We start from the raw sequence: 21,392 nt of genomic DNA on the forward strand, positions 1-21,392 counted from the left end.
GTACTTCGTTATCTATATACTCTCTTAAGCCTGAATCACACGATCATTTTTTTTCGTCGCGAAATTAATCACTATCGAGATCACTTTTCCCGTCGCGAAAAGCAATCGCTCTAGTGATCATTTTTCTGAATCACACGGTCACTCCCGCCGTCGCTTTTTGCATCATTTCCAATATCACAGCTCGTTGTCATAGGACCCTCATTACGAAATTATATAGCGTGTTTGTTTATTTATGCCGTTCCCACATTTGTCAAACGTGGCGCTGCAATCACACCATACGGTCATGCGATCTGATTGGCTGATATGGGGTTTTAGTGACGGTTTTAGCGGCGGAAAAAGCGACCGGACGAGTGATGAAAAATAGCGATGGGAATCCACATCGCGATCGCGAAAAACAATTGCCGCCGACGATCATTTTGCGCAGTGCTCGCGATAGTGATCACTTTCGCGACGAAAAAAAATGATCGTGTGATTCAGGCTTTATATGCAAATTATTGATATAATATCCTCTCGAAAATAGCTATCCAGCCAGTGGCCCATGTAAATATAGTACGCATGCACACAAAGGGTCTAAATCCAAATGGTGGCCAAACTTGTACACCCCTTGCCATCGCCTACTCTGATATTGAACTCCCTCTCCTTCTTCACAGGTAGCTCAAGTCAAGAATCGAAGGAGTGGATGAGCGGCACCGTGTTTTGTAAAGTGAAACTGTATGCTTGCGTATGAGTGATAATTACCTTCGTAAATGTGCGTAATTAAAATTGAGGTAAGCTGATTCAAGAAATTTATCTATTTCGTATCCAATTTCGTTGGAACACTGCAACGCCAGCTATTTACTAATGATTTTTGTTATTATGACCACAATAGGCTTGTTAGTACAAACTTGCCGGCACCAAAATGCTGCGCACAGTCACAGTTTTAGGTTAGGCGAAGACCTGCCAATAAAATGCATATACTATCCGATTGTGAAGATATTTAGGTATGTTGCTCCTATGGTTGTCTTTAGTAACCCAGGGAAATATTTTGATGACACATAAAGTTGTTTCTTCATAGTGATCCTTAGCCATATAGCTACTCTGGGTGGTAACGAGGCCAGAATCTAAAGTTGTTCAATTTCTACGAGTGACCTCAATAAAAAGGAAGAATCCTCGGGCAAACGCATATTTATGGATGTGAGAACGTTTAAATAATCTATACAATAACATTTCCTAATTACTTTTATGATATTTCATGTAATTTACAGAAAGTAGGCGTCCATATTGAATTTCCGATTGCCACTCGTCTGATTCCGTCATTGGGCTTATTCCGACCGGCTTCAAAAATAAACGAATACGTCGATTAAATTTTAACAAGCTTAAACTACATATTTTTGACGATTCGACAGCAAAAAGGAGTGCGGGTTCCCTGCAAGAGAGACCTTTATGATTAAGAATGACCCTTGATTAAGAATGTGACGTTTTTTATTAAGAATATCGTTTTTTCAACGATCGATAATAGACGGTAGCGTTAGGACTTGCAATTAGTAATATGTTTGTTGACTTGAAGTGTAGCCTACTAACTTATGTATTCCTTAAAGCATGTTTCTGAATTTTCCTAGTATATCTAACACCATGTATTGCCTTTTATAGCTTCATAGGTTGCCTTCATGAGTAGTTAACAAGTTTTAACTTTGCATGAATGCGAAAGTATAATTTGTTAGAATGTGTAACACATTTATGACCGTGTGGTGTGCATGTGGGAATCCTCCTGCTATTGGCATGCTGGCGATCTATCACCCCCTGCCAAACACCCTACAGGTGGCTCGGAGGGTATCATGTAGATGCAGATATGCTCAGAATGTTAGTGTGTAGCCATATTGGCAAAGGTGTGCGGAAATCGGTTTGCCAAAAATTTCTATCCGGTTTATTTTCTGACATCTTCCTTTTTTCCAAGGGAAGCATCCTGGTTCAACATCATCATTAACATGATAATTGAAAACGAAGAAAACAAAACACTGGCGAGCAATGGGCAATGCGGGAATTTCTATGATCGGTACGCGTTCGATGAACGTAACAATCATTGAAAATTATCCCAACAAAGTACCATGAGCAAAAATAATACCAGCCAACATACACGGGCGAGCTTTTATCCTATAGTCTCATGCAATTTCCTGCCTGTCCACCTATGCGCCATTTGATCTTTCATTAATTGATGAATTATAGATGACTCGCCGAAACGTAAAGCAGGCATTGAATAATGGATCGATAAAGCAGATTTTATTCCAAATAATGGAAGTGAAATAAAAAATAAACGCGGAATATCCATTCCGTGAAGGGAGAAGTCAAAAAAAGACAACACGAGGTGCATCGCATGGCCTTAGTAGCGATGTCAAACGACCCTGACGTAATGGAGCAATCCATAGAGTTCTCCCGCTCGACTCTTGCTTACGTTTTTTTAAATTCCTTTGTTTTAAGTAAAGGCTCATCAAAACTCAAAAATAAAAAATGTGAATTTTTTACGGCAGCATTAAATTTCGTGAAAGGGTGTTTATTGGTACCCTAGGGGTCGTATCGTTAACAATTGAGCGAATCGATAATACTACCGACCGTGGCCATAGAATGTATGGCTGAACTGAAACTGTTATATTTTGACGAAAATTTTCACAAGAGGCCAAGATATAACGAAACCCCAATTAATTCCCGTTTTTACCACCCCAATAGACTGCCAAAAAAGAGAGACCGAATTCGTCCACATAACCATTTTTCTGCGGTGGAATTTAAAAAAAACCGCGAGTGGATGCAATTACGCGATGATAAAATAATAAAATATTTCATCGACGAGATGAGATATCTCTTTTGTTTTATGGGCAGACCAAAAATGTTTAAGGGATCATATTTCGTGGTCATAAGTACCAATAATGCATTCAAGAGGGCACTTAGCCGGCCATTATTAGAATAAACGAACATGCATAGGTTCTAAACCAAAAATTAAATCTATTGCAATGACTAAGCGCGCTTCATAATGGATGGTACCAAATCCATTTCGATATGTTGACGGTGATCTATTTATTTTTTCATAAATACGCACCAATGAGCCCCATTCTTACCAATTTCCTACCGGCCTCGGTGGCGGAGGGGTAACGTCCTCGCCTGCCAAACTAAAGGTCGCGGGTTTGAGTCCCGCCTGGGTAGGTTTCCCCTGTCCAGGGCATGGTTGTTCGTGTACGTTTACTTGTTAAAGTTGTTGAAGACCCCGATTTATGGCCAATATGAGCTGTATTCGGTGGATTGAGAATAAAATAAAATTAAAATAAAAAATTTCATACTTCCACTTAAGTTGACTCTCATTAATATATTTCCTATGGTGTTTCACGAAGATTTTGCATTTTTCAAACAGCCCTTCTTATGTTTCATCTCGTAAAAAATGAATCAGAGTAGGTGCATGGATATTTTCTTCATAAAAATTTTGAAACTACCATTCTCATCATATTCATAATATTTCAAAGATTTCACAAAATTAAATCATAATAAAGATTATAATCGCAACAAGGATATTTTTAATCGACCATTGCAGTCGTGAGTTTCTGAGTATGTCACTGCTGATTTCTGCCACAACCCTAGGCAAACAACTTCACAAATGTTCACTTCATCTCTTAAAGAAAATTGTACGATAACAGGATCAACATACATAAGTATATCGATGGTTAAGTTCTAACAACACGTATCTCAAATTCGACCGGTTTGAGATAGGTATCTTAAAAAAGTGTAGTTACATTTAAAAAAATAAAATAAAAGCAAAAAACAACTATTTGTTCGCAAATGAATGCTCCTTGTTCATTTTTATAAACTTCTGTTTTTTAATTTCAGTGTACAAGTTAATGAAATTAGTCGTTTTATTTATCTCCTGAAAAGTTGCTATTTTTTGATACGTGCTGTTAGAACTTCCCCCCCCCCTTTTCCCTTTTCCAACAAACTCCTTCCCCACTCATTTTCTCCTCTGCGGCACTACCACCTTCTCATGTTCTTGCCAAAGCAAAGCGAGTTTTCTGTGCAATAACCCCAGCCGAAATCATTATAAAACTAAGCGTCCTGATAGCGCAAATGGTAATGCACCCGACCGGCAACAAGAAGGTTCTGGGTTCGAGCCCCAGTCAGGCCGCATTTTTACCCTCTGATTTTTGGCTTCTTCCATCTACCACATCACCGACTATGTATGTTAACCTGTTGAGGAGAGTAGTATTCACAATATATAAAAAATGTGTAAGATTGATGGTTCATAAACGGTTTGAAAATTTTAATTCATTATAAGCTTAATTAATTATTTTAATTTCATATAAAAAGCAGAGTCGATATACATGAACTTTTCTAAATTAAGTTATCATCTCCCCGTTTCCATCAACGATTCCCGTAGGGTAAGATTGAAAGACAATGAAGAAGATGATACACGAGAATCATTAGTTATTCGAATGCTTTGTTGACCGACTTGATTTTTTTTGCGTCTACAATGACAGAATGTTCACGTCACGGCTATGAAAATAATTCCAATGAAGCCATTCAAAACGCGTGATTTTGGTTAGCCATGATGTCGTGCCTCAGGCATTTTTCATATTCGACGAGATATACCGGAATCCTACCAAATACAGAAAATTATTTTTTTGAATGCTGGACTTAATTGGGGATTTCGTGACTTTTGTTAATCATCCCATTGTTTAGAAGACCATTAAAAATGCATTTTTTTTATTTATCTCGTCTGTATTCCGCTAATTACCGGAGACACTGAAGCCAAAATTTTGGCGGCCTCAAAATAACGGCTTTCGCTGGTCAGGGCGAATTTTTACGTCATTTTAAGTATAGCTCTAGCAGAAAATAAATTGGGAAATATTGTAACGATTGATCGTCAAGACCATAGCAACGATTTATGAAATAGTGTCACCACAACTAATAGGGGGAGACAGGTAATTTCCATTTTTATTAGGTTCAATCGTAAACTTATTGGAAAAAAGAAAAAGTTTTTTCAAAACCGTTGGGTAAGAGTGCTGAGGAAAGACGTGGATTCCTATTTGAATAGGGTAGTTTCCTTAATCAAAGAAAGCTAAAGGCATTGATTGCGATCCTTTACCCACCATTAGTGTATTTATAATATACTAATTATTTGGTTTTAGAAATCCCAGTATAGACTAATGTTATAGGTAAATCTTAACCTCACATGAATAAAGCCATATTGGCGCCCATACGATGCCACTCCACGTGACGTCACAGAGACCTATATGTTATATGAGTAGTCAAGAGTTTTACATCGTCTGAGATTACCAATGCATGCAAGAGACACAGAGCTCAGGGAAACATCTCTTAATAATCATCCATTAAAAGTGCATAAGGGGGAAAGTTTCCTTCGTTTGATAGCGTATTAATAATCCTTATTTAAGCCAAGCGCTACCTGCTAGCAGCCTGCATCGTAGCGGTGGCCATAGCCTTGCACCAAGGTGGCCTAACACAGCGGCAGACGGGCACAAGTCACACGGGCTTTTCCCAGCATTCGCACTTAGCCGTCGCGTTTTGGCGCGCTCGAAAATTTTCACTTTTCATTCAATCGCGAAAAATAGACATCGTCATTTAAAAATCTAAAAGCGTGAAATGCGTACTCCAGGAGAATGCGTACTTGCCTAATCTTTCGATTTAGGCAATTTAAAAATACACAATAAAAATTTATGGCACTTTTTCTCACAATTTATTTAATACGACCCGTTAAACACCAATTATATCCACTGCTGGTACAGGTACGTTGACGATGTGTTTGCCGTATGGACTGGCACTATGAGGCAACTGGACATATTTTTGAATAAACTGAATACACAAACCAAAAACATGAAGTTCTCACGTGAAAAAGAATCCGACCATAGTATCAACTTTCTAGATATCACTATTTCAACCACGGAGAAAGGCTACGACTTCAAAATCTACAGGAAAGAGAGTACCACCGACCATGTCATTCCCTCCGACTCCCGCCATCACCCCTCTCATAATTTAGCCGCCTTTCATTCCACGTTAAACAGAGCACTCAACATCCCCCTCTCTGCCGAGAACCTCGCCATGGAAATAAAAACCATCAAACACATTGCAGTAAAAAACGGATACGAAGAAAGTGTCATCGATAAATTGTTCAGGAATAAATGCTCCCTCCGGGCACAGAAACTTCCATTCTACCATCCAAAAATCTACCATTCATCCAATCATAATGAGCCTAAAAAATGCTGGTGCAAACTCAGTTACTACGGACATATTTCACAGGCAACCTCTTTCCCAGAAAATAATTTAAAATTGCTTGTTTTAACACATCTAATTTTAGGGCGTTATTATGCAATGCGAAAGATAAAATTGAAATAAATGATAGAAGTGGCATTTACAGACTCAAGTGCAGTGACTGTGAGACCTGTTACATAGGCCAGACTGGACGTTCGTTCCGAGTAAGAACAGAGGAACACCGAAGGCATTTAAGAAACGGGGAGATAGACAAATCGCATTACGCGAAACACCTATGTGAGAGTGACCACAGGAGCGATTTTGTTCCGGAAATTCTCCACCATGAGGAAAAGGGAAGAAGGATGGACTGCTTGGAGGAGTTGGAGATTAGGAAACACATCAGGAATGGAATTTTAGCAAATGAAAATATTTTTGTCAACTATTTCCCCCTCTTGGAAATACCCCTGAAGTTGGATAACGCTCCAACCCCATCGCAACCCTACCCTACCAACACGTAATAGCAACGAATAAACAACAAAATAACTATAGAAATATCGATTTCTGTACCTGAAGATGTCACCTCTGCGACGAAACCGGTCGTCTTAAATAAATTGTATGACTAAGTACCATAACTTTGTATTGTGTACAATGGATTTTCACAAAGTAAATCCTGAAACAATCGAGTTTCATTTAAAAATAATAGGAAACCACCCTATTGTAGCGCTAAACGATGCGTATACGTGGATGCCTGGGAAGGAGGACGAGAAAAGTTAGGAAGCTTTCTAGATTTGGGTTTGGAGAAGAATGGAAAGGGTGAAGTGGTACTAGAGGAAGAGGAACAACAAAGTGCTATACATGGTGGGTTAGAAAGCCTATATATGAAATACGAAGGAGACTATGGTTTTGGATCGAGCGAGTACTACGGTGGGATAGGATGTTATAATTCGTGTTCAAGAAGGAAGAATATTAAGATATACAATTAGTAGGGGTGAAGATTTATAGATATAATAAAAGGCATGCCTTATTACATATTGAAGAGGGATTAGCAATGTGATAATGGGGACAGGCAAGGCAGATTCGCAAAATACATACTTAAAACTACCTTAACCTCTATATTTAATAAAAAAAATATTAACCCTTTTCCATATCAATTCAAAATCATTGGATATTAAAAATATCGACGAGAATAATGACTGTTATTACTGATGGGAAAAAATGCCGTAAATATTTTTCGCGGAAATTTTCCATTGTGATGAAAGCCGATTTTCAGATATTGTAAAAATTATGTGGTAGAAAAGAAAGCCCTTGAGAATGCACAAAACGATGACCTAGATCTGGAATTAAGTCAAAATATTTCGGATATTTAAGCCTGCTTTCCGTGTGGGATCGCATTTCTAGAAATAAAAAAATGACTCAAATCGTGTCTCTTTTATGGCTTGACAATATTTTCTCTGAGGATTTTCCGTAAATTTTGCCATTAAAAAAAAATATTGCAAAACACAGATCGCACGTCAATCTACACTCAAATAAACTAGTATTTTCCTGCCGAACCCAACACACCAAAGGATTTCCACGTTCAGCAACTTAATACGCACTACTTTGAAGTCTCCAGGAATTCTTTTCATACGAATTTCAATTTTTTTATCATTTTTAAACGGAGACTCTCTAGACGAAGTGCAGCCCACGTACCTATGTCACGTATGGAACCCTTGGAACTCTATAAAACTAGAAAAAAAATGAAATAGTTCTCGACTGGATCGAAACTGATCAAAAGCGGCAGGTAGGAGGAATAAAAATGAAACTCGAAAGAGGTACAAGAGGGTCGTGATTGCAAGGATTTTATTTGATGAACACGACGACGAGGAGAATTTTAAAAAAATATAAAAATAAGGTAAAAAAACACACGGACGACAGTGGGGAGGTAAAAACACCCAAAGAGAAGATGGGCGATTCGATGCGTTGCCGAAATCGGTGGATAGGTGGAGAATTATCGACAGAAAAGGGGTAGAAAAAAATAGGAAGGTAAGTTAAGGTCAAATCGAGAGGTCGGCCTCCACAGAGAGACCCAATCAAGTTTCGAAAAAAATGATTCGGATAAAATATAAAGAAGAAGTCCGGCGAGATAAAAAAAATACTCGCGAAAAAAAATGAGACCAGGGTTGACCTCTGCGACACTTAATCGTACGAAATTAACCGAAGTTCCAGCGGGCGACGCCAGGTGGCACAAAGGGAAACCGACGCAAAAGGAGACCACTTCAATCACTTGATGACGCCGCCCCGGAGGTCAAACCTTCGACAAAAGACGCGGACTTCGTCAGAGGTGGGCACAAAGGTTTGACGTTAGGGGTTAGAGGGACTTGCGCGACGAGGGCAGAGCTCAGAAGTCAAGTGCAAACAGACCATGGGTAGCCACCCAAGCATCAGGCTGAAGTTCCTTGACTTTTTTTCTGATTTTGAAGACTATTTACACAGTCTTCCAGACTGTACCATTATATTGATTAAACGTCATCTAAATTTCATCTCGAGGCTATCGCAGCGCTAGATTGCAATTGTCTCCATGATTTTCGGGTTAGCTGCGTCGAAGGTATCTCCAAGATGACGTTTCGTGGCCTATTTTATTTATTCAAAAAGACCACATACAGCAATATTGCCAATTTATAGTGGCCCAACGACAAGAAAATATATAAAAAGAAAAGAAAATACATATAATGTAACGGGAATCAGATACATAAAATATGCCGAGAATTAAATCCTTGAAACTAAAGAATACTAGTACGTAAAGGTAAAGGGAATCGGAGCAGTGGTAAGAAATGGGAAATGTTGCAATTGATGTTCAGTGAGGTAAGGTAGAGCCAAGTTAGAAAAGACATTCGGGGATAGGGAAAAGGGATACATACTCGGAGGAAGGGAATTAAGAAGTGAGGGTAGGCGGAAAAATAGTGAGCAATGAATGAGTGATAAACTGGGAACTGGTTTGTGGAGCAGTGAGTGGGTGCGCGCAGGGCAGGAGGGTACTCGGAAATTAAGAAAAGAAAGGAGTTCAGGACAGTCTGTGATTGAGTTTAGGATATTGTAGATAAATTTAAGGTCACTTTTAAGGCGTAGAAAAGGAAGATTGTGAATGGAGAGAGAAGTTAGAATGGTGTTAGTGGGCATATTACACATGGGAGACACTCTATATTTTACTATATTTGAGAAGAAGTTGGTAAGAGATTGAAAGAGACATTTGACAGAGCTGACATCGCCCAAATAGGAGAACAATGGGTTATCACAGGAAGGAAAATCGTTGAAAAATAACAACGAGGAGCTAGTGGTTCTTTAATTTCCGAGTATCTGTACAATAGGCCTAAAAGGGTCATGGCTTTAGATTTGACTGTTTGTATTTGCTCGGAGAAATTTGGTTTAGTATCAATTAGTACGCCCAGATCCTTATGGATATGCTAGCCACATCTTCAGATCAGGTGCGAGAGCCGACAGATGGAAATGGCCGTTTATACACATTGTTTCAGTGGGAATCCGTAATACTTCAGGAGGTGGTAGGTGAGACAATTTTAAGAATTTTTTGTCTTAAAAACATGGAGTCGCAATTCCTTAGTTACTGAGCTAAGGCGACGCAAACATTTTTTGGATGCACTTTGTAGTAACCATGATAACGGTTTTTCTTGGGTACCCAGCTCTTTGAAAATTTTATTTAACATACTGGATTTTTTAGGTAATCAAATAATTAAGATTGGACGGAAATTTCGCAATTGTAATTGCCTGAAAATAATAATCTCAAAATGGGTGGTATCGCGGAATCGTATTTTTGATACTCGCTCAAAATCTCAAATCTTAATTTTTTAGACAACTATAATTGAAAATTTTCGTCCAAACTTAATTATTTAATGTGCTTAAGGATATAGAGTTATAAATAAAATTTCAAAAGGGCTGAGTATCCAAGAAAAACCGTTTTCATGGTAACTGCAATGTGCATCCAAAAAAAATGTTTGAACTGCTATAGCTTAGTAACTGAGGAGTTGCGACCTCATTTTTGTGGACAAAAATGATTGAAATTGTCTCCCCTGCCACCTCTTGAAATATTGCAGTTTCCATCTTAAACACCCTGTGCATACCGTCCTCAGAGTGGCCAACCAGTGGAAGGGACCAATCACCGTAGAAGACCCCGATTTTGGCGTGCTTTGGCGTCTTTTCCAAGTGGTATTCAGTCTATTACAATCATCTCTATTGAAATTGTCAGCTACTTTTTCAATTTCAGTAGCAGTATCAGTAGCCTTCCGGGTGATGAGAGAGAAATAATGCTTTTCTTTGGCTAGAAATTTTGCTTTGTCAATCATAATCTGATGGCTAGTATAAGTGTACGCATGTTCCGACACTGCTGGTTGTTCAAACTGCTTCTTTTTTAGTGCCTTATGTTAATCAGACCTGATGTCATGAAGATGAGGCCAGCATTAGGCACGAAACGTCATCTTGGAAATAACTTCGATGCAGCTAACACTGAAGCCTTGAAGAGAACTACACTTCGTCTTTTAACAAAAGTATAACTGACGCCCAATGGGCTGGAAGGCGAGAAACCTGGCGCAAACCCCAAAACTATTTCTTTGCAAAGAATATTTTTTGGTTTATATTAATGATAAATGTCCAGAGAATATGTCTGACCAATAATTGTTAACTTACATGCATTTGTATTCATAAATCGCATCGGAAATAACTGTTAAGACTTTAATGACGGATGAAGTTTCGGAACACAATGAATAGAAAAGTACCTATCACCATAAGCGGATTTATGGAGATCTCGGGGGTGCGTGCCTACCTCCAGTCACTTCAAAAATAGACAAAACTTTTTATACGGTTATCATTGCGTACGTTTTATTTTGGGTATTACAGAGCCTCAATCATTTAATTTAATATTAATAACTTTCATATAAAAATAAATACAATATTTTCTACAGTAATTGTTGTATTTTGTTTTTTAATCTCAAATATGAGAAGACCTGCCAGAACCCCCCTCCACCCAGAAAAAATCCTGGATTCGCCCCTGCCTATAGCGACACTTTAAAAGTAAATTTTTACCCGGAAATTGATTAGTGCATATCATAGAAGCCCTATAATGGCCTCGGTCACCTGTTTTTTGTCATTTCCGATTGTGATAGAGTTTGAATAAATTAGAAATAAATTTCGCAGAACGGATAGATACAGGCATTCGTTATTTCCCCAATCAATTATGGACTAGAATAAATACTACGTGGAACTCAGTAGTCAGTATTTCCCTCGCGCTGATCCTTTTCGTTTAATTATTTTTGTAAACGTTTGGTGACCCAAAACCCGCTAACAAACGCCTACTAAGATGGCTTGGGGGTAGTCTGTAAATAATTCTGCAAGGGGGCGTTAATCACTAGTAAAATTATAAAAACCTGTACAATTCATTCAATAATAAATTATATGTATTCCTGTGAAGTGTCAAGCTAGTTGTATTCCTCATATTTATTATGCGACACTATGGGAGAATAAGCCTCTTCGTTTTCCTGAAAATGTTATTCTTGCCCTCCAATCCCGTCTCCCTTTTAATATTTTCCTAAAACTACGGTTTTTTCTCAACTTTCTTCACTTAGTTAACTCATTTACTCCTAATTTTACGACAAAATTTAATTGATCATTATTTTATAATGGTTATTAAATAAGCATGATTTTTAAAGTAAACCATAATTACCAAATATAAAAATTAGTACTGATACCGATAAGGATGGTATCGTAACGAAAATCAGATCGTCGGCGAATGCAATACCTCGAATATACCGAGTTATATACCGGACAGAATACCTGTAATATACCAAAGTTGGTTAGATTGCTTCCGACAAAGGGGGTGAGATCTGATTTCTTGATTTTTGCAACACAAGAAAATCAAATGATTGAATTAAAAGTCAAGTCTTCCGAAAGATCTTGATCAAAAGACGGAACGTCATGAGGCTACGGAGGTGACAGAAGGTATTGATGGAGCGAGTACTCAGCGGGGAGGGTAGGTTGAAAACAGTGATAGAGGGTAGAATGTTAGGTAAGCGAGGGAGAGAAAGGAAGAGAATAGGATTTCTAAGTAAATGAAAGGAAGTAGGTCTTTCAAGCTAGATCTAAGGTTTCCGCGACGTTTCTCCATGTGAGTCTCAGCTTCCGGGCATTCCTCCGGGTTGTGTTGTCCACATTTGACGACGGTTTCTCCAGCCATCCTGCTAGCATCAAAGCAGGCTGGAGAAACTGTCGTCACCTATGGACAACTCAACGCGGAAGAACGCCCGAAAGTCGAGACTCACAGGTAGTAGGTCTTATTGTGAATTGAATAGGGGAAGTCCACAAAGGGAGGGGAGACAGACAGAATACTTCTTAACTGCTCCATGCAAACCAACCTTAATCGTGAGAATATTTTTTTAATAACGCTTGAATCTTCGGATTTTTAATCAAATGATTCAATTAAAAGTGAAGTCTTCAGGAAAAAAATCTTGAGCAGAAGGCGGAACGTCATGATTGGTCAGATCGTGAGACAAGAATCTTATATTATTGGGCTGGGGTTTAGGCACACCCCACCTTCACACGCTCAGCCTGGCAACGGGGAACAGAGGCTGCCCGGAGGCGAGGACGCTGATGAAATTTGAATATCACACGGTGCCACCGCCTTTTGCTCCCATGCTCCGCGTCGCAGGGAGTGAGAGGGGTGCAAACACAGCGGGGGAGGGTTTTTCGGAGCCCGCATGGCCTCGGGAACGTTAATGGGAATTGCGGATATGGGCTTCCCTCCCTCCCGTCTCCACGGCAACCATGAGACCGTGAAACAAACGCACAGCGCCGCCCGATTCACGCCACAACGGATGGCGGGAAAAGAGGGTTTCTGGTCGGTAGATGGCGGGAAAAAATAATAATAAGGGAAAAAGAGAGAGGAGGACGCAAAAAAAATAACAAGTCGCCCCTAGATATTACGAAGTTAGCGGAACCAAATAATCGGAGGGGAGAGAAGAATGTTTTGTCATTCGTTCCCACGGAAAAAAGGAAGGATGGTATGGTAACGAAAAACACGTCGTCATCGAATGTAATACCTCCGAAGTTCGAGGCAGATTGCTTCCGAGACAAAATGTGAGGAATGGATTTATTAGTTTTACGAGAAAAGGAAATTCTATGATTAAATTAAAAAGTAGATCTTTGAAAACCCTCCAGCAGACGACGGAATACTAGAATTTGTCAAAACATGAGATAAGACAGTCTGATGAAGACGGGGTTGTTCACTCGTATCTCAAATAGTATACTATATTTTAAAAATTCGGAATACGAATGGAAAGATGAGATATTACGAAAGTTAACTTAGCCATTCATTTAGATATACTTAGTCTAATAAACTATAAATTAAAACCGAAAAAGTTTATGTCTATTTTTTTCTGAATTGGTGACGTCATTAGAGTTCTGTTTCTATAATGAAAAGGTTTCACAAAGTTAAGGCTGAAGTTATCAGGCAAATAAATTTATTACTTTTTGGATACGAAATCTTATGGCTAAATTAAAAGGTAGATATCCTGAATAAACCTCAAGTAGAAGACGGAATATCAAAATTTGTCAAAACATGAGACAAGACAACACTGATGAAGACATAGTTCTGTCCGTCGAATCTCAAATCCTCTCGCATTAAAACAATTCGGTATATTAGTAAAAAGATTAGCTATTACAAGAAATAACTCAGCCATTCATTCTGTTAGGGTCTAATAAATTAAATATAAAAATCGCTTAAGTATCTGTTCACTTTTTTTTAGTTGGTTATGTTATCAGTTCTCAGGTTCATTTACCCGTTCAGAGAAAAATCTTTCGTTAAGGGAATAGTAACAAAAAGAGTATGGTAACAAAAAACACATCTTCATCGAATGTAATGCCTCCGAAGTTGGGCAGATTGCTTCCGAGACAAAACGTGAGGCATGAATTTATTAGTTTTACGAGACAAGGAAATTGTATGACTAAATTAAAAGGCAGGTCTTCTGAAAACCCTCGAGCAGAAGACGGAATATCAGAATTTGTCAAAACATGAGACACCATAGCCTGATGAAGACATTGGGGTCTCTCCCTCAAATCTCAAAACTTATCCCATTAAAATAATTCGGTATATGAATGGAAAGATTAGCCACTACGAAAAATAACTGAGCCATTCATTATGCTTTGGTCTAATAAATTAAGAATAAAAATCGCGAATGTTGCAGCCCACTTTTTGTGAGTTGGTGACGTCATTAAGGTTAAAATTCATTTACGCGATCAGGGAGAACCTTCAGGGTACATAGGGTCTTTAGGGAAGAGAACTATAAAATATCACATTGATCGGCCGAGAGAATAATTAGGACGTTATCTTATAAGAGAAAGAAAGTTATCAGAAAAGAAGTGTTCTGAAAACGCCAGGCGGAAGACGAGACATTTAAATCACATAATCCATAGCGTACTGTGGTCTGATGACTTCAAATAATCGGCTCAAGAGAATTAGGTGAGACTTCATCTCAGAGGGGTAAGGGTAAAAAAGACTGAAGAGGATGTTTCATATTCCCTGGGTCCCGTTCGTCAACGGCTATCCTATTGCTATACTCGTAATGATCGGGCCACAAAGATTGTTCAGAAGGCCCACGCCCCTCGAGGCTCCCCCTTCTGAGTTGCGGCCTCACCAAATTCTCCTTCACATCAATCATCGAAAGGCAAAAGAACGCCAATTACGGCGAAGACTGGTCTCCATTTACAAATTGCATACGTAAATAGGAAATATTAGCTTTTACGAGAGTTGAGTGGATAATAGCATGAAAATTTTTCAATATTTTTAAGCGATGATGATGCATGGGGATAAATTGATTAAATATTTGAAAAAAAAACTTCCATGATTAAGGTAGGGTAGAGTCAACTTTTTACCTGCAGAATTAAAGAAAAATACACAAATATTTTGGGCAATAATACGTAACTACAGTATTCAAAAAAGTACATCATAAGTAACATCAACCTCTTCACTTCCACAAAAAAGAATTAACCAATTATAAAGTGCGCACTATCACCTATTTTCTTCACCCGATCGCGCTGAACGTCAGCTACAGCCGACGAGCATTTTCATACGCAAAATACCTAATGTCGGGCATAGCCGAACGGCCGAATGTCGTTTGCGTAGAAGAATTCGCGCCGGAAGGTCAAGACGCGGTAAAGGGAAGTGACCACGGATGAGGCAATGGTCGGAAGTTCTCTCAACTTTCTAGATTTTTACCAGCTTACCAGCATCTCCTGCTATTGGTTCTTAAACCATTAACAGGAGGGATGATCTCTGCATTCTCTGCGGGTTTTCACCGCGTCCGTTGGGTTTTGGTGACAACAGTTTCGCTGAAATTACAGTCAGCGTCATCAGGTCGAAGGTGAAGTAACTCGGAAAATTTCCGCCTTATATAGGCCTCTTCATCCCGCTGCTGCTCTCTCATTGGTCGGTGGTTGTCCATCTCTCATTGCTGGTCTCCCATTGGTTGGTGGTCGGAGAATCCTTTAAGTTTTCTGGGAACAATTTATCGATGTAACAGCAAAAAAAATTAATAGAGGCTTCAAGTAATCAACAAATACCGCTTCAAATGGGTACCTTAATTGAAATCAAATCTCTGGGATTTGGTCTGGGATGAATTCAGAATGACGACAAGAACGTAAAGGATTTTTTTTTACTTTGGACATCCATTGTTCCACTTCTCCAAGCACATTATGCATCGGTAGCGCAGTGACAGAGGCTGTCTCTCATCCCCGTTCATAGATGGCAGGCAGGGCGTGATGCTCTCGAAAAATGTCAGATATGCAAACTGAAAATCAATGTCATCAACCCCCCCACCGGAGGTTATACACGTGTTACCAGCCATCTAATGCGTGCGAAGCCCGAGGCATGCGACAAGAACGCGCGGAATGTGAGCAAAATGTATGTATGTATCGCTGACGGGAGGAATTCCGGCTTGCCATGAAAGTTATGAAGTCTTGAAATTACATAGCATCGATCGAATTTCCACATTTCGGGTGGCGAGAACATTTTATATGGAGTGAACCAGTCTTACTTCGGGCGCAAAAAATTCGAGGTGCATTAAATTAGGAAAAACTCTTTTTATTGTGTTCGCCAAGTAAAATACATTCATTCACAGCAGGCACGTGACCATGGGGGTATTTAGGGGCTTGAAAAAGACCCCACTCCCGAAATTTTTCCTCTTGTAATAAATCTGCTACCTGCGATGCATCTACTGAGGACACCACTAATCTAGAGATGTAGAATGTATAATGTTTAATGTACATGTATTTTTGATGGCCTGCAAACATCTGTGAACAAAGTTATGCATTGTTTGTGTTTTTTACAAGCGCAACTGACTGTCAAGTTATATTTCTTGGTGCAACTACACCTCAGAACTTGCCTTAAGACAATAAATTATTTTATATAACTATTATACGATACATAACCTCGTACATATTTTTCAAAGGATTAATTTACAAATGAGATTCATTCAAGCATCATACAATCCAAACCCAAATTCGCATGATCATTCACCGTGTATGACGGAACAATTCGCGAATGAACCTTCATGCGCATGATAATTCAGTGAAAATTAGAAAATGTTCTATTTTGCTCGCATGATCCTGTGAATGATCACGTGATCATTCAGCATGATCATTCGCATGATCATTCACCGTGTATAGCGACCTTACTGATTGAAGGCTCCCGGCTTCACATCCCGGCTGAAGCGTTAGCACTACCCCTCACAAACATTCACGAATTGCGGTGGACTGGTGAAAGGAACTGTCCCTTATCCTGAATTTGTCCCCGTATGAGTGATAACGCATACCTATGGTTTCATCTGATTAAGCTCTATCCTCACCTAACTAACTAAGAATTCCAGTTGAATCACTAATAAGAGAGAGAGTGAAGAAATTTAATTGGCTATATAATCTCTGACGTTATTCACTCCATTGGTTGAGAGCAGATTTTTCATTAAAATGGCTGGCCAATAGACCGTTCAAATGACAGTTACGTTGAGACTAACCACATCAGTGAAATGTTATCAAGACTTGAAATAATATATCCTCGACCAAATTTCCCGCTTTCGATCACGAACAGAATGTGGATAAAAAGGTTGAGAAACCATTGAAAGACTCATTAATATTTATACATCATTTAAAAATTATAGAAATGGAAATTGAATAATGTTGCTAAAGATATGTAGCAACTCTGCAGATAAATTATAAAAGGCCCCTGCTGATTAGCCAAGAATGGCTTAGCAGGACTATAATGTTAAATAAATTGAATAGTGTACGTTTAATATTAAACTGCCACATTATAAAAAAGTTGTTATACTTTGCAATTTTTATCAATGCTACATAATTTGTTAAAATCATTAATTTTCTGTGTTATACATTAAATAAATAACAACAACGCCGACACAGTCCAAATGTGATTAAAACAACGCACGTTACCATCTCTTGAAATGAAGACACCACAACGTCAACACCGATGTCATCAATCCAAAGTACAGTGCTGAATACTTTAAGCTCAATTACAGAATTACATTCCAATAATTATAACTTTGGGGACATTCTATGAAAAAATTCGGAGAAGGATAATTCTATTAGGAACGAAAAAAATACATTTTTCAATTCTCAATTATAGAATAATGTTCGGATAAGTATAACCTTACGAAAATTCCGTTAAAAAAGTTTCAAAAAATAATAACATTTCATTTATAAACGAAAAATAACGTTGGAAAAATTGATAATCCCTTACGTGTGAATTGGATCGTTTTTTAATCTTCGCGTTCCTCTTCATCGATATTTCAATTTAGTGAGGGAAAATAAAAAATTATAATTATACACAAAATATTTCCTTTCATCGCACGATACGAAATTCCAAAATGACCTCCACCTGAAAGGGCGAGGATATTGGGAAATTTCACGACGCTGTCATCAGCCGTTTTTTTCATAACCTTCCGTAGTTTTATCCATATAGATATTGCCGAGTACCAAATAGTTCTGACTGAAAGTCGTAGGACTCAGAATAAGGATCTCTATCGTCAGGGTTGATTCACCCAAAGAATACACTCTGAGTCTTAATAACTGTCATTTAATAAAAGTACTTGTAGCCGAATTAGGACAATCTCAAAGGCAGACTGTTTAAGTGAAGAATGCGGGGGTGGTTGCACGGTCAGATAAGATGATGATATGGATGGACCCGAACTTGCATCGTCTTTTAGTCAGTTTTATAGATGGAATCTAGTTATTGATTTTTCACCCACTTCCCATTGTCAGATCGGCTTGAAATCTTTCACATTCGGTTGCTTTTCATGACAACGTAATATTTAATAATCAGGAATTTTAAATGTTTTTCTATTGTGTTCTAATTAATTAACTCAATTCCCATATGGAAAATAGTTTTAAACTTTCTCAATAGATGGTATTAATGATAAACTTTTGGGCAGAAATTTCTTAAACAGCTCTGGCTAAATCTATTGCATGATTTAGCACTTAAAAAATGGTAAGTAATAACTGGTCAATATTAGACAGCACAAATATTGGCCTCACGCCTTCGAGTTTTTTTATTATATTGTTCATATTGTTCCACGCGCTTCGGTAAATTTCCAATTGGAGTTAAGGAAACTCAATAGAGAATTGGTCACCATATTTACCAGAAAAGAAAATTAGGTGTAATTAAAAGAAGACCAAGGTTATGCGACTTTGTAAACCAACGCGAGCTGGGATTGAGAGACTCAAGATAAAAGTAGGTGGGCAGCTAGAGCAGATAGAGCCATTCAACTATTTGGCCCACACTTTAAAAGAAAACGAATACAGCAGTAAGGACATCAGGAATTCAATTAATCGTTAGAAAAGTGGGAGCTACGAAAAAAATAGCTGAGAAAATTGATGTGTAAGAGTTAAATAAAAGTTTAGTGAAGAATTTGAACTGGTTAAATTGATTGCGTGATACGCCACTAAAAGTAAAAAATAAAATACAACAATTTTTTTTAAACCGTATAAAATACACTAAAAAGTCTTTTTTAAACCCAAAGATGGTGAAAGAGTTCAAGACTCGGACATGGGTGCTAATTAGGTTTAGATATCAATATTCTAATCCAATAATTACTCGCCTATTAGGCTCTTGCATATTATCATTTCTGATAAACCTAATCAACGCCCACCCGTTATTCTCCGAGTGACGAAAAGCTTATTTTTCACTTGTAAGTACCTCCTATAATACGTCTGACAAATTCGCGCTCATTTTATATTTTTTATTCTATTTTTAATTATTGAAGCTATTGGGGAATGCGCTTCATTAAGTTACAAGGATATTTCCGCGCATTCCCAATTTTAAAAAATAAAAAATATACCATAAAGAGACAAAAGGTGATGAAAATTCTCCCATCACAAACCAGGGTGGCTGATTTTCGGCTAATATCCCATGCAAAATGCCACGAGGGGTTGGGTAAGCGATAAACGCACGGTATTAAAGCAAGAAAACAGAAAGCGAAAGGTATAGTAGCAAGGAATAGAAAGTAGCATGGGATGTTGTTTACGGTGAAATTAGCACGGCTCTATCGCCAAAATGACAACATATGCGCAAAACCGCCATACACTACAACGGATGAGTGAAAGGCATGCCTACGTTTAATGGGATACTTAAAGACGGGGAAGGAAAGGAGAATCTTATCCAGGATGCGATGGCGGGAAGGCGATAAGAATTTTATTCAACACTGTGAAATGGGGGATGAAATATGCAAAGCACGGAAGTGGATTCGCCTTGTACACAAGAGCATAAATATTTAACAGTATTTAATAACAGGAGGAACCTGCAATACATCAGGAAGTGGTAGCGGAGAAATTTTTAAGCACTGTTCATACTGCCATTAATGGAACAATGACACAGGGGAGATATCAGTAATGCCCTGAAAGTAAATGTATTGAAGAGCGCTCAAGGCCGGGAAGAAACTAATGCCAGCATTGAAACCCTAACATCAACATTATTACGGGAAAAAGAAAAATTTGGCACATGCATAGTTTCCCGCCTATCCAAGGAAAAAAATTCATGCATAATAGGTTAGTTTCCTTCATCAAAGAAAACGAAAGGTATTGATTGCGATTCGTTACCCAACAGTAGTGTATTCATAATATACTAATTATTTGGTTTTAGAAATCCTAGTTAAGACGAATGTTAATGGTCAATTTTAACCTCATTTGAAAAAGGCTATATTGGCGCCCATGCGATGCCACTCCACGTGATTTCACATGGACCTAAATGCTATACGAGTGGTCAGGAGTTTTACATCGCCTGAGATTACCAATGCATGAATGAGGCACAGAGCTCAGGGAAACATCTCTTAATAATCACTTATTAAAATATCCTTTTGCCGGAAAGTTTTCTTCGTTTGATAGGGTATTAATAGTCCTTATTTAAGCCAAGCGCTACCTGCTAGCAGGGTACTCTGCTACCTGCTAGCAAGCAGCCTGCATCGTAGCGCCACTCACAGCCTCGCACCAAGGTGGCCTCACACGGCGGCAGCCGGAATCAGAATTTCACACGGGCTTTTCCCAGAATTCATACCTAGCCGTCGCGTTTTCGCCCGTTTGAAATCTTTCACTTTTCATTTAATCGCGAAAAATAGATATTGTCATTAAAAAATCTAAAAGCGTGAGATTCTTACTCCAGGAGGAATTATCTTTCGATTTAATAAAAAAGAAAGAAGAAACTACCTTATTCCCGATTTTCCAGGAAAATATTTTCAAATTCCAGGATAATCTTAGGTGATTACTGCGATTGATAAGAACTCTCAGCTTGCTCCTCCATCAAATCCAAATTATTTTCATGAAGGATATATAATCGATGTCATGAACAATTTTGAGACGGAATAGAAGATCACCATAAACCTATCCTCATCTTTCACAGGGAAAGACTAATAACAGGGAAAAAACAAAAATGTAAAATATCGTCTTACGTAATGGCACATTTTATTATTTCGCTATTCATGCAGACACGATTTTCTATTGAATATGTCAGACGTTATCGGTTCGGCGTACTAAAATTTTCCATTCGACCTACGACTGCGGTGATAAATCGTGAACGTCTCTATATTCGACATTCACTCCGCAAAAAATCCAGAAATCGGCTGAGTAAACACGCCATATAA

Source organism: Ischnura elegans, chromosome 12 (genome assembly GCF_921293095.1).
Source record: "Ischnura elegans chromosome 12, ioIscEleg1.1, whole genome shotgun sequence".
In the NCBI taxonomy this organism is placed as follows: domain Eukaryota; kingdom Metazoa; phylum Arthropoda; class Insecta; order Odonata; family Coenagrionidae; genus Ischnura; species Ischnura elegans.